Below are 15,090 nucleotides of genomic sequence, written 5' to 3'. Positions count from 1 at the left end.
ACACTTCTCTTTGGAAGAGAGAAAATTACTCTAACTGATATTTCTGGTTCCTGCAATTAGATGTGGACTTTGGGGACCAACCATTGAATGCAGAGTGTTTGTGCAGAGAGCTTACTGCATTTTGAAAAATTTTTCTAGGATTAGAAACTCCATTTCAATACATACTGGTTATTTTGCTAAGAAGTATCTAATTTAGAATAAAAACAATGAGCCCCATTAGGAACTACTCTGAAGGCAAATTATTTACATTAAGAGTGGAAATGTTTATAATTATTTGTGCAAGGAAATTTCTGTGACTTATTTGCAGGGCTGTATTGTTTTCACCTGTAGGAATGTCACTGGCCTCCACAACAATATATTTTTCTTCAGATTGTCTACTCTACAGTTTTCTGACAGGTGGGTGATAATGTATTTTTAGATTAAATAGAAAAAGATATTTTCTTTTTGTTTACACTCAAGTAGCATAAGAATAAATAATAGAAGTAACCAATTGTTGTAATATCTTGGTTATTTTCATCAATAATGGTGACAGGACTGCTTCATAGTCATTTGAAATGACAAACACTATCTTCAAAATATAATTTTGATTATTTTAGTGCTTTGCCAATGGCACATCTAACAATATCTATTTTACTTTTTAATTATATTTATTTACTTTCCTAATTAAACAATACAATTTTAGAAAATGGGTCTAGCCTTTAATTACTTGGAATGAAATATGACAACTCCAATTATTGCATGTCAAGGATTTGTTTATTTTTGTTCTTCTCTTCTTCTTTCCTTAGAGAGTGAGGCCATTTCTAATTATAGTCCTTATTCTTCATGTCCCTTTTATTTAATGAAGCTGGGACATTTTTAATGTATTCACTTTGTTATAATTGCCTTGTGTCACTAGAACCTCAAAAATAAGTGTTCAAGTTATATACTTCTTGCTTTATTTATTTATTTTTATCCTCACCCAAGGACATTTTTGCAAAGAATGAGAGGGAAAGAGAGAGGAAGAGAGAGAGAGAAAGAAACATCGATGTGAGAGAGACACATTGACCGGTCACCACCCACATGACCCCAATCAGGGCGGGGACAAAATTCAGCTGAGGTATGTGCCCTTAGTGGGAACCAAACCCGGGTCTCTCTGGACCACGGGCGGACCCTCTAACTACTGAGCCAAACCGGCCAGGGATATACTTCTTGCCTTTTAATATTGATAAAAAGTAGTACTCCCAAACACCCACATTAATTCATTTATCAAATAGTACCTAAAAGTTTTGATAAGATTTCATAAAGCCATATTCTGTCTATTGAACATTGACATATGAGATATCTGAGGAAGGGCTCTTTGAAAATTGATTATCTTTCACATCATAAAAAGTCTTCATATGCTGTTGGTACCTCCCTCATTATCTCTGAGCTCAGAGTAGGCACCCAGCATTTCCAGGCTACAGTGTTAATGTATAAGTTACTTGCAAAATGAGAGGTAATCATTCTTCCTGACTTCCTAGGATAGTTCCTGAACTCTCAGGATTCAATGCCATCAAATCATCTAGGGTTTTGGAAGAAAAAAACAAAAAGCAGGTTATTCCTCACTACTTTGGTCATGTTGGTGTAATGTAAACAATAATTATTGAAGAACAATAATATGAGTCACCTATGGTCCATAATCTGGTCAGTGAGAGTAGACTGAATATTTCATGTACCAAAGTCAAATGAGGTTTAGGTAAGTGATAAGGACATTCAAGTTTATATCACCTGGAAAACATAATAGAATCAAGACTGATACTATGCTTTAGAAAATTTGTACATGTACAATTGGTTGACTTAAAAGAAATCTTCCCTCTATATGACAAGTCATGTAAGAACTACGAATCAATATACAAAATGTCAGACTGGCCCCACAACATTCAGTGCAATTATTTAGTGCAATAGAACAAAACATGCTGTATGATTCGTTTACATGAACTTCTAGAAGCATTAAAACTGTAGTAACAGAAGTAGGGGTGTTATGGGGAAAGGAAATTAACTACAAAGTAGCACAGGGGAACATCTTGGAGTGATGGAAATGTTCTACATCATAATGGGTTGTAGTAAATAGGAAGCCACAGGAGCTTGTTGGAACTCATTGCTTTTCCCCCTAAAACTGGTGGCTTTTAGTACATCTAGATTATATATCAGTGAAGCAGATTAAGAAAAAAATAGATGAATTAATTTGCCAACAATAAATATTTTTTTGTCTGCTTAGTAATGAAAGTAAAAGCATATATTGTTTTTTGGTGCCTCTTATAATTTTATCCTGCATGTTTCCCTTTATAGAAGAAAACATAAAAGAATAAGTAAGAAAATGCAGGGGAGCAAGGAAATCCAAAATTATACTTTATGGAAGTGTTTAAAACTGTGTTCTGTGTTTATGGTGTCATTGGGTGTACTTATTTCCTAGGAATCTTCTAGAAGAGAATGATCTGGTGGTCCCTCATCAAATTCTGCCCCATTCAGAATGCAAACGAAGCTCAGTCTAAAAGGAAGGGTCTTTCTATCTCCCAGTCCCATGAAAGATACTCCAGTTTATTACTTATTGAGCTTTTTGTCCATAGGTAAATTATAAATCAAGTACTGCAAGTTAAGGAATAAAAGTATTAACAAAATCAAGCTGTATCTATTAGTAAAGATTTAAAGGCAACTTTTACAATTTATTATCCTCAAAAGAGATAAAGACTGACTGGTTATCTTCATTAAAGCTTTTCTAAAAATTAAAAAATAATCACAACGTTAAAGAATTTCAATAGAAAAAAAAGCTTTTAGGACGTTACAGTACATTTTCTTGGCATTTGCAGTTATTTATTAAAATGTCATACCTGGAATACCTATTGTTTCTAGCTATATTTGAGCTTATTCTTCTAGCCTATTTTTTTTTATAAAAAGTTTCATTATTTGAAATTAGTTTTGAAGAGTGTAAATATGATTCTTCATCTACTTTTTAATGATAACTAACATTTCCAAACAGTGATTTATCTTCTTCTGTATGAAGCCACTAGGCACAAGTCTTCATAAAAATGCAAAGAGTTTAGCACATTTGAATTACTCCAGCTAACATCAAAGTGAAAGAAGTAACAAGTATGATTAACTGTTATATTCTGACTTGTAAACTTAGTACAAGAAAAATAAAATACCTACTTTTACATGATACTTACATTTTACTATTATTCCTAATACTAACTCCAATATTTTTTATTTGTCATATTGACTTTTAAATTTAACGTTCCCATTACTTGCTCTCTCTAATTTGTTCATAGTCTCTGAAAAAATGCATATGCTAATTATGATATCACTTTTCTGCATTAAATGTTTAATACCATGGAGATGAGTAACATTAGGTCCTAAAACACTGCTTTTCCAGTTTGATGTACTACAAAAAATAATAATAATCAGATAGCTTTCTACAAACTCTAATGCATCATCAGAAAAATGATTGAGTCAACTTTTAGATACATTTTCTTTAATGTTTATTGTGACTGCAAATAGCATGAGTTGCAGTAGTGCTCTGGAAATGCTGAATGCAGATCTTTCAACAGTCAACACTAGATATTTACAAGATGTCACAGAAAACTGTTTTTGACTCAACAAAAACGTTTTAGCACTGATAATGGTTTCTAACCTCAAAACTTCTCAGAGTTAGAATTCTTCCAAAAACAAAACTAAAACATTTATTTCTCAGGTCCCCTTAACCTTGGCATTTGCCTAACCATAAAGTAGATTCCAGGAAATATTTATAGGGTAAGTTTCTAAATCTTCAAGTTTGTGTTGAAATACAACCTACAACCGTTACCGGGATCATGATATTTGAGTTTGTCTGCCAGCACACACTGGCCCAAAGCAACGCATGAGCAGGAATTTGCAGTATAGAAAAAAGGTTCATTAAAGAATTGGCTAATTCAGAGAATGGGCAAGCTAATAATCTGAAAACTTGACACCTGATGTCATGTAGGTTATAGATTATACAGGGAAAAATTACAAGACTCCGTGGGTTAAAAAGGTTTAAGATTATGCTGAGAATCCTCTAGACAAAAAACTAACAAGAAAACAGACTCTAAATGAAGCACTAGACCAAATGGATTTAATAGATATCTACAGAGAATTACACCCCAAAACTACAGAATTCACATTCTTTTTAAATGTACATGGGACATTATCAAAGATAGACCACATATTAGGACACACACTAAGTCTCTACAAGTTCAAGAAGACTGAAATCATATCAAGTATCTTCTCAGATCACAATGGCATGAAAGTAGAAATCAATTGCAACAAGTACATGCAAAGACATTTGAACACATGGAGGCTCAAAAGAATGTTATTAAACAATGAATGGGTTACCAAGGAGATGAAGAAAGAAATTAAAAACTTTCTGGAAATCAATGAAAATGAACACACAACACAAAATCTATGGGATGCAGTGAAAGCGATTCTGAGAGGGAAATTCATAGCACTACAGGCCCACCTCAAGAAACAAGAAAAATGTCTAATAAAATATCTAACTTCACAATTTAAAGAACTAGAAAGCAAACAAAAAGAAAACCCCAGAGCAAGTAGAAGAAAGGAAATAGTAAAGATCAGAGCAGAAATAAATGACATAGAGACCAAAAAAACAATTCAAAGGATCAATGAAACAAAGAGCTGGTTTTTCGAAAAGATCAGTAAGATTGATGGACCTTTAGCTAGACTCACCAAGAAACAAAGAGAGAGAACCCAAATACACAAAATCAGAAATGAAAGAGGAGGAGTAATATCTGACACCACAAAAATACAAAAGATCATTAACAAATAATATCAATAATTATATGGCAACAAATTTGACAATCTATGCAAAATGGACAAATTTTTAAAAACACATAGTCTCCCAAAACTGAACTGTGAAGAGATAGAACACTTGAACAGACCAATAACAACTAAGAAAATTGAAGACATAATCAAGACTCTCCCGTCAAACAAAAGCCCAGGCCCGGACAGCATCATGGGGGAGTTTTATCGAACATTCAAAGAAGAACTAACACTCATTCTCCTCAAACTATTCCAAAAAATTTAGTAAGAAGGAAGCCTTCCAAACTCATTTTATGAGGCCAGCATAATTCTAATTCCAAAACCAGGAAAAGACACTACAAAGAAAGAAAACTACAGGCCAATATCCCTGATGAACATAGATGTCAAAATCCTGAACAAAATGTTAGCAAATCAGATCCAGCAATACATCAAAAAGATTATTCACCATGACCAAGTGGGATTCATCCCAGGGATGCAAGGCTGGTAAAATATTTGCAAATTAATAAATGTGCTACACCGCATAAAGAAAATGAAGGATAAAAACCACATGATCATATCAATAGATGCTGAAAAAGCATTCAACAAAATTTAGCACTGATTTCTGATAAAAATGTTCAGCAATGTGGGAATAGAGAGATCATATTTTGACATAATAAAGGCCATATATAAAGGACCATATATCATACATACAACATCATACTCAATGGAAAAAAACTAAAAGTATTTCCCTTATGAACAGGAACAAGAGAGGGAAGCTCACTTTTGCCAGTCATATTTAACATAGTACTGGAAATCTTAGCCACAGCAATCAGACATGACAAAATAAATAAAAGGGATCCAAATTGGAAAGAAGGACGTGAAACTGTCATTATTCACAGATGACATGATATTATACTTAGAAAACCATAAAGACTCCATCAAAAATCTACTAGACTTATTAAAAGAATTGGGAACAGTAGCAGAATACAAAATTAACCTCAAGAAATCGATGGCATTCTTATACACCAATGATGAACTCACAGAAATAGAAACAAAAAAAAAATCCCATTTATCATAGCAGCAAAAAATATAATTGAGATACCTAGGAATAAACTTAAACTAAAGAAGTAAAGGACCTATTTTCAGAAAACTACAAGACATTGAAAAAGAAATAGAGGAAGATATAAAAAAGTGGAAGCACATACCTTGTTCATGGATTGGAAGAATTAACGTCATAAAAATGTCCATATTACCCAAAGCAATCTATAGATTCAATCTAATCCCCATCAAAATACCAATGACATATTTCACAGAACTAGAACAAATACTTTAAAAGTTCATATGGAACCAAAAAAGACCCCGAATAACCACAACAATCTTGAAAAAGAAGGACAAAGTAGGTGGGATTACAATACTGGATATCAGGTTATACTACAAAAGTACTGTAATTAAAACATCCTGGTACTGGCACAAGAACAGTCATTTAGACCAGTGGAACAAAACAGAAAACCCAGAAATGGACCCAAGACATTATGCTCAATTAATATTTGACAAAGTTGGCAAGAGCATACAATAGAGCAATGACAGCCTCTTTAATAAATGGTGTTGGGAAAATTGGACAGCTACATGCAAACAAATGAAACTAGACCATCCATCAACTTACACCATACACAAGAATAAACTCAAAATGAATAGAAGACTTAAATGTGACTTGTGAATCCATAAAAATCCTAGAAGAAACTGTAGGCAACAAAATTTCAGACATCATAGACAGCAGAATTTTCACTGATACATCACCTAAGGCAACACAAACAAAGTAGAAAATGAACACATGGAATTACATCAAACTCAAAAGCTTCTGCACAGCAAAAGAAACAACCATCAAAATGGAAAGGGAACCCACTATGTGGGAGAGCATAATTGCCAATGATACATCAGATAAGGGGTTAATTTCCAAAATATATAGAGTGCTCATACAACGCAATAGAAGGAAGACAAGTAATCCAATTAAAAATGAGCCGAGGGCCCTGGCCAGTTTGGCTCAGCGGTTAGAGCGTCGGCCTGCGGTCCGGAGAGACCCGGGTTCGGTTCCCGCTAAGGGCACGTACTTCGGTTGCAAGTTTGTCCCCGGCCCTGGTTGGTCGTGCGGGTGGCAGCCACTCGATGTGTCTCTTCACGTCGATGTTTCTCTCTCTCTCTCCCTTTCTCTCTCTCCCTCCCTCTCTATCTGTACAAAAAAATGGAAAAATATCCTCAGGTAAGGATAAAAAATAAAAAATAAAAAAAAAATAAATAAATAAAAATGAGCAGAGGACCTAAATAGACACCTCTCGAAAAAGGACTTACAAATGGCCAGAAGACATTTAAAAAAATGCTCAATGTCACTAATCATCGGAGAGATGCAAATTAAAATGACTATGAGGTATCACTTCACACCAGCCAGAATGGCTGCCATCAACAAATCATCAAACAACAAGTGTTGGCGAGGGTGTGGAGAAAAGGGGACTCTAGTACACTGCTGGTGGGAATGCAGACTGGTGCAGCCACTATGAACAATACTATGGTGTTATCTCAAAAAGTTAAAAATTGAACTGTCATTTGACCCAGTGATTCCACTTCTAGGACTATACCCTAAGAAGCCTGAAACACCAATCAGAAAGAATATATATACCCTCATATTCATAGCAGCACTATTTACAATAGCTAAGATCTGGAAACAGCCCACGTGTACATCAGTAGATGAGTGAATAAAAAAGCTGTGGTACATATACACAACGGAATACTATGCAGCTGTAAGAAAGAATGATCTCTTATTCTTTGAGTCAACATGGAGGTACCTGGAGATTATCATCCTAAGCAAAAGAAGCCAAGCAGAGAGAGACAAATATCACATGATTTCACTTATTTGTGAAATATAATGAACATAACAGTATGAGGAACAGGGTAGACCCAGAGATGTGGAAATATGGTATAGACTGAGAACCCTCAGAAGGGGGGGGGCAGAATAGATAAACCACAGAACTTATATGCATGTATGGACATGGACAACAAAGCTGGGGATGGGATGGGGAGGATGGGGAGGAACGTGTCAATGGGGAAAAAAAGAGAAACATCTGTAACAAAAATAAATTAATAAAAAGAAAAAGATTGTGCTGAGAGATGATTGGTCAAAGGTAAGGTAAGAGTAATAAATCACTTCTTCAGGTCTTAAGGACAGCTCTGAAGTCTTTTCAGGTGTTCCTCCATCAGGTCTCATGTGAAATTAGTGGGGGGGGGTTGTTCCTTCTTAAGACTCAGGAAATGAATCATAACTTGGTCAAGATGTTATCTTTAGCCTACCAGAGTTCTGATCATGTGACCATTAGTCAGGTCCGGGCTACTGTCTTCTTTTGCCTCAGAGGTTGCTGATTATCTGGGAAAGGCTTGGTCTCTGAGGGCTATATAGATAGAGAGAAATATGCTTTCTAGAGTTAGGATTTCTAGCTAAATTAGATGTAGTCAAAGTCATAAAGACTCTCTATTTTGTAACCTTCATCCACTATGAATCTTGTTTCTTTTCATCTGTTTTTGTCACAGGATTGAAAACATATTAAAAATTAAATATTTATTCTCTCTGATATGTATCTATGAATTTATGTCAGGAAAAAACAACTAATTCAAGCTCTACTATGGCAGCATTTGAACATGGAGATAGCACGAAGGAGGAGGACAGACAGAGCCGAGCTGCACGGAGGCAGGGTCTTCATTCAGCACTCGGCGTCTGACGGACGGCCTGCCAACACTGATCCTGCTTTTGAAGGTCATAAACAACAAGAACATTTTATAGAAAGCAATAATCCATTGGCTTCCTAATGTAACATAAAAGTGTCCTGACTAAAATAGCATGCCATCAAAAATCATTTCTAATTATTTTAAGTAATATTTAGATCAATTCATGCTAATCTCATTAACTTTCATGTTTATGTCTGAATTAGATTACTTTCACGTTTGTTTAAGCCCTTTTGCTTTTTAAAATGTCTCTTTCAAAGACAAATTGAGCCTTATTAACATAATCAATGATTCTGGGGGTTCAATTTATGCAGATGCCAGAGTCAGTGATAACTCCCTGCTTCCTCTTGTGGGAGCCATCCCCACACTTGGTTGTGACTGAATGCAGTGAGTGGGCTCACAGGGGATCCTCCTTGCTCTAAAACATGTGGCCCAGGAAGACCAGGCCCTTGATAGAACAGTTCTGCATGAAAACATTATCTTCTGAGTCAGCTGGTCTTAGAATTTGCTCTGGCACTTACCAAGGTCCAGCCTGAAGAAGACCCACATGAGCTAGGGTGGTGTTCCAGTCTGGTAGAGATTCACAGAGGACTACACTGATATTGCCACAAAACATGAGGTGGGTATGAAGAAGGATCCACGGAGGTGTGTAATGACAGATAAAACGCCTGGAAGGACAGCAAAGAGGGGCAAAGGGGAAGATGCTGTCAGGTCAGGTTTTCTGGTGGAGGTCCTGTTTGAGCTAATTTCTAAAGGTAAGCACTATTTGGGGGAGGTCATCCCAGGTGAATAAACTGCTTAAATTAAGACCCACACACACCTGGAAGGGAGAGAGGTCATGAAGTAGTAGCAGATAAGTGGGACTGTGTTGCTACATTGTTTAGTAGGATAATATTGACCTTGCAATGTAGGAATCTGACGTTGGCCCCTGTGCACTAGGCCTTGGTAACACACACATGACTGTGATTGAGATGAGGCTTCTACTCTCAAGTCGATGGTGGTCTGAAGGGGCACGGCAGCTGCACAGACATCATCCCACTGGAGTGGTAAGTGCTGTGATGACGGCTACAGGATGGCCACAGGCCCAAGAGCCGTTGACCTAAGGCCCCATTCCCTAGGAAGTTATGCTGGAACAAGCATTCTTTTTGCCTCTTTCTTATACAAGTTCACATATAACTCTTGCAACACTGAAGATGGTGTGATTATTATCTCCATTCTACAATGGAGAAAACAAGACAAGGAATGGTTATGTAACATGCCCAAACCATGCCCCGGCCAGTCATGAGGCCTGCTTGCAGATCCTGGTGGTGCTCCTGGCCAGGCCAGCCCCCTATACCCTAGTCTGCGTAAACCTCCATCAGCAAGAGGAGGGATGCCTCTGTGAGTCAGGATGGACACCTCTCTTTGGAAGCTGATAGCCACTCCAAATTGTCTTGTTATTGCACAAATCCTTTGCAGGCCTTCAAGGTGAACCAATCAATCATAGGAACCTCAAACCTCAGCAGAAGCCACTTTCTCTACAGCCAACCTTCAAGGGAAGAGATTGCTCTGGCTTAGAACCATGCTCTGGTCCTAGGCCTTCCTGAATTGTATCCACCCACTGGCAACCCAGTCTAGAGGGCAGCTGACAGGCCCCAGAACCTGACTTTGTTCCCTGTGTGCTCAGAAGCTGGAGTTCCCGAGTCTGCTGGTGGAGGCTGGGGTTCCTGACCTACAAAGAGCTCCTGAAAATAAGGCAGGCACTGTCCCTGGCATGGCCCCTTCTGTTTACTTGAATTAGATCTTTCCTGGATAAAGAAGCCACTCATAGACCTGCAGGACATATACTCATTTCCAAGCCCTGATGTCACAGACAGAGTCATTGACCACAGGATGCAAGCAGGTCCCTCCCTGTGATAGCACCTTTTCCTCTTTCCTGTACTTCGCAATTTGCTCAGGTGGCTGTTGCGTATGCAGTAGTAATTGAAGTGGTTTATGCCCATCAATTATGATAAATGCACAGTCCTTAAGTTTCCACCTGGGTGAAGTGGTAAAATGCAATGTGAGGAATATTGAGGCAAAACATGTTATGACATTTCTTTAAAAATACTGTCTACAATGTCTTGTTCCCATGCTCATTTATGGAAAATTTAAAAGATTAGTATATTTTAACTAGGTTTCCTCACAACATTTGTTCTTGATTTTTTTTTTTTTTTTTTTGTATGAGTGTTCTCTTAAATATGAAACTGTCTTCCTGGCTTCTGTTCTAGAATGTGAGCAACATAGATCACTCGCCATCCCTTCAAGAAAAACATTTATTTAATCTGAAACTACATATTTGATATTTTCAGACTCTTAAATTCAACCTTCTAAGGGAAATTACTTTGCATATAGAAATTTGATATTATGTAACATTTCATGGCAAGATGAGCCTAGAATGAGACTAATGTAAGAAATTTCTTTCTTATATTTTTTATTTATTTATTTTTTTGTACGTGCCTTTAGCAGGAACCGAACCCGGGACTCTCTGGTCCACAGGCTGATGCTCCAACTACTGAACCAAACCGGCCAGGGCCTGTCTTTCTTATTTTAAATAAAAAGAATACAATATAATGCCAAGATACCTTCAGATAGCTCGTGGAGACGCCGGGATGGCATAGCAAAGAGCCATCGTCAGGCATCTTCGTTCAAATCACTTGTCAACATGGGAAGGGTGATGCCATCCCCAGTGCCATCTGGGGCAAGGGCTGAATTTTAAAATTGTGCTAATCACTTTTTAGCCAGTCACTGTTATGGGTGATGACTTTTTGAGGTGAGAAAACCTTAGGTTTTGCCTCCAGGGGGTCCTTAAGTGTTGCTAATGACAGCTTTCCTGAGGAAATTGGAAATAACAGGATGTGATTTAGTACAAATATGATGTGTCAGAGGCTGCCCCCCCCCCCAGATGTCATTATTGAGGTGGGATAGCTTGTATGACACAAGAAGTATGGCCGTATGTTCAAACAGAGCAGAAAACACTCTGATGCCTGAACAAATCTTTCCCACCGCCGTTCTTGACCAGTGGCATCTCCGTAAGAAAGGCCGGCTGCATCCAACTTTGCACTGGGCTGGTGCTCCGTGATTAAGCTATATTTGCCTCTCTTATTTGCTCAGGCCACATGGCAATGTAAAGAGGCCCTCAATTCAGGATTTAGCGCCTTCACGTGGAAGCTCAAGCTGAATTAACAAGCAGGTAAGAATAAGAAAAAGATCAGGAATAAATGGTGTTTGGAAACAAATCACTCCGGGATCCTGGAAAACCACTCCTGCTGCTGAGTAGAAAGTTGCCTATGTTTTCTTTAAAGGAGTTGTGATCTATAAAAAAAAAAATTCCAAATCCAAGTAATCAAGGAAAAACTTTCCCACTTCAAGGCTTTATTTTAGTTACTATTTCACAAGACCTCTGCGTGATGCTCACAGTGAAATGGCGCCCAGAAGCACGGTGACACGAGAAGTTCCAAGAGGGGGAACCAAGGACTTCAGGGACAGCCCCCCGTTTGCCGGGGAGCGGGGCCACTTCATTTGCAGTCTCCGCCTCTCACCGGAATCCACTCTGTCCTACTGTGACATAGGTGTTCATGATGTTGGCCAGGCCTAAAGCTTCTTTGAGTCTCAGTTTCCTCATTCATCGATATAAAAACTGGAGTATTAGCATGCACTTGTAAGTTAAACTGCAGTTATACATATACGAACAAACTTAACTTAGTGCTTAGCACATAGTAAGCTGGCCAATGAATGTTAGTTAAATCAGGTTTAGTAGAGCCCAGTTTTGTTAAAGTATTTAAAGTACTGATGTAGAATTCATTCATTCATCCATTTCTTCCTTTATTCTAAAACTTATGCCATCTGGGCTTAAACAATGTAGCATTATTCAATTAAGTGTATTTTTAAGTAAAAAGCAGCAGTCTCCCCTCCATCTCCTGTCTCCAAGGTGCTGTCAGAGTCAGTATGTCCTGGCCACTGCCCTTTGTCATCACATCTGTGTTTACCCCTCTGTCCAACAGCAGAAGACTCCTCATTTTTTCATAATTCCCTCTTGTTTTATTCACGTATTTATCTTTACAATAGAAAAGTATTGTGATTCAAATATTTAAAATCTTGTTGATGCTAGTGCATTTGCTGTCCAAAGTTGGATTGCGAAAATGCAAGTGGAGTCAACTGTCCAATCTGTGCCACTCTGATCTTGGACCCTCCCAGAATCCCATCTTCCCAGCTGCTTTCTTCTTCAACCTGGTCATTTGTTACTGTGCTAAGTGGAATGGGCTCTTCCCAATTCATGTCCACCTGGCACCTCAAGATGTAACCTTATTTGAAAATACAATCAAATTAAGATGAGTATATACATACAAGATTAGATTCAGCCCTAAACTCAATGACTGGTGTTCTTAGAAGAAGAACAGAGGATACAGAGAGAAAAACACAGAGACACAGAGGGAAATGGAGACCGACGCAGAGATGGGTAAACTGATGCTATAAACCAAGCCATGCCCTGAGCCTCCAGAAGCTGGAGGTGGCAAGGTGAGATACTTCCCTAGAACCCCTGGAGAGGGTGTGGCTCTGCTGACACCTCTATTTCAGGTTTGGGGCCTCCAGACTGTAAGACAATCCACCTCTGTTGTTTTCACCCACTCTGGTCATGATATCTTGTTACAGCAGCCCCCGGAACTGATGCAGTTCCCAGCCTCAGTTTCCCTACCCCAGACTTCCCCTGTGTGTACAGGACAATCTTCAACCTGTAGAAGCAGCTTTTGTCTGGCAATCATGATGCCTGTGTATAAACCTCTGCCTGCCACCCTCCCACGGCCGGGTCAGGGCTCACAGTCAACCTCTCTGCTCCTCGATTTCTACATAAATCAAAAAGGGTGAAACGCTGACATATGACATTCTACAGATAAATGCACCAAACTCTACTAATAAATACATTTGTATTTGTTTTTTATTATAATAACTCTCTGAAAAGCACTTTCATGTTATAGCAAGATCAAATGGAAAGCATCTTTGAGGATTTCTGCAGGTAATATAGTAAGCATTTAATTTATACTATTTTTGCTACCTTTGAAATATGTTTTATGTACATTTAACATATTTTTAAAGTAAAAATGTGGTTTTTCACAGCAAAGACATGAGCAATGTCTGCTTAAAGTACAACAAACTGTTTGTATTTGGTGGGGAGAGGGGGGTAAAATCATCTGTGCTTGAGGCTATATGTGTCTTTCCAAAATGGTGAAGCCTAATCCTGAGGTGATGGTGTTAGGAGGTAGGGCCCATGGAGGTGATTAGGCTATGAAGGTAGAGCCCTCATGAATGGGATTGGTGAGCCCTGATAAAAGAGAGACCAGAGAGCTCCCTCACCCCCTCTGCCATGTGAGGACACAGCTAAAACTGTCTGCGAAGCATAAGCGGGCCTTCAGCAAACACCCAATCTGCTGGCACCTTGACCTTGGCCTTCCCAGCCTCCAGAATTGTGAGAATAAAATTTCTATAGTTATGACCCACCCAGGCTGTGGTATTCTCTTACACCAGCCCTAATGGACTAAGATCTCCTGGCTATGCTACTGAGTTGACAAAATGAAAACCTGGTCAATTAACTCTATGAATCAGCAACTCAAGAAAGCTGGTGTAGACTCAATACTTCCCTGAATTTCTGCATCCGGAAGCCTGCAGTGTGTGTGCATATGGGAAGCCCCTATGGCTCAGTGCAAGGACAAAGTCAGTGGCAATGACAAAAGTAGGGGAGATATGAGATATGATTGTCATGAGTCTCTCCATCTTTTATCTCTCTGGCACCTTCTCCTCAGTGTGACCCATTCTCTTCTTGGGTCTTGCCACGTACACCATCCCAATTTACATTAATCTGTGCTTTGTCAGCCCTACTTTCCTAGTCCCTGATATAGGAAGATGTGTCATGGTCGATGGCCTCGGCAAAGGTAAGTTACAGGGAGAACATGGCAGCCCTGATGAAGGTCATCCAGCTAGAATGCCCACTTGGGAATCCCCCCAAATAAATGGAGACTGAATCCTCATTGCAGTAGAGTACCTGTGTTTCCAAACAGATCCCCCTTCCTTTTCTGTAATCCTTTTATTGTCAACAATAAAAGAACATGCAAATAAACTCAAAAGAAAAAGCGCTATTATTTTCTCACCTCAACAATATATTGATTTTTGTACATTCTCTTCCAGTCTTTATACACACATACACAGATATGTTGCCAAATTATAATGAGCATATTTCTATCTGTGTTCTTCCTATTTTATTTAACAAGAATTTTCCTCCAGTGCTATGCAATTCTGTATGCATATTTCAAATGACTAATATTTCTTCTAACGAATGTGTTAAGACTTATTTTTTACTTATAGATATTTAGCTAGTTTTTTTTCTAAATAATAAACTTGCATTGTATAGTCATTTTGGGTCTAGACTATTAAAAACTAAATACACAACTTTAAATCTGCTTTATAGCAGATTTTATACTTTCCATTGTTTGTTTTAGTAGGAAAAAGGTCACTGGACACTTC

Source organism: Molossus molossus, unplaced genomic scaffold, assembly GCF_014108415.1.
Source record: "Molossus molossus isolate mMolMol1 unplaced genomic scaffold, mMolMol1.p scaffold_m16_p_3, whole genome shotgun sequence".
NCBI lineage: Eukaryota > Metazoa > Chordata > Mammalia > Chiroptera > Molossidae > Molossus > Molossus molossus.
Note: the sequence above shows the minus strand (reverse complement) of the source record.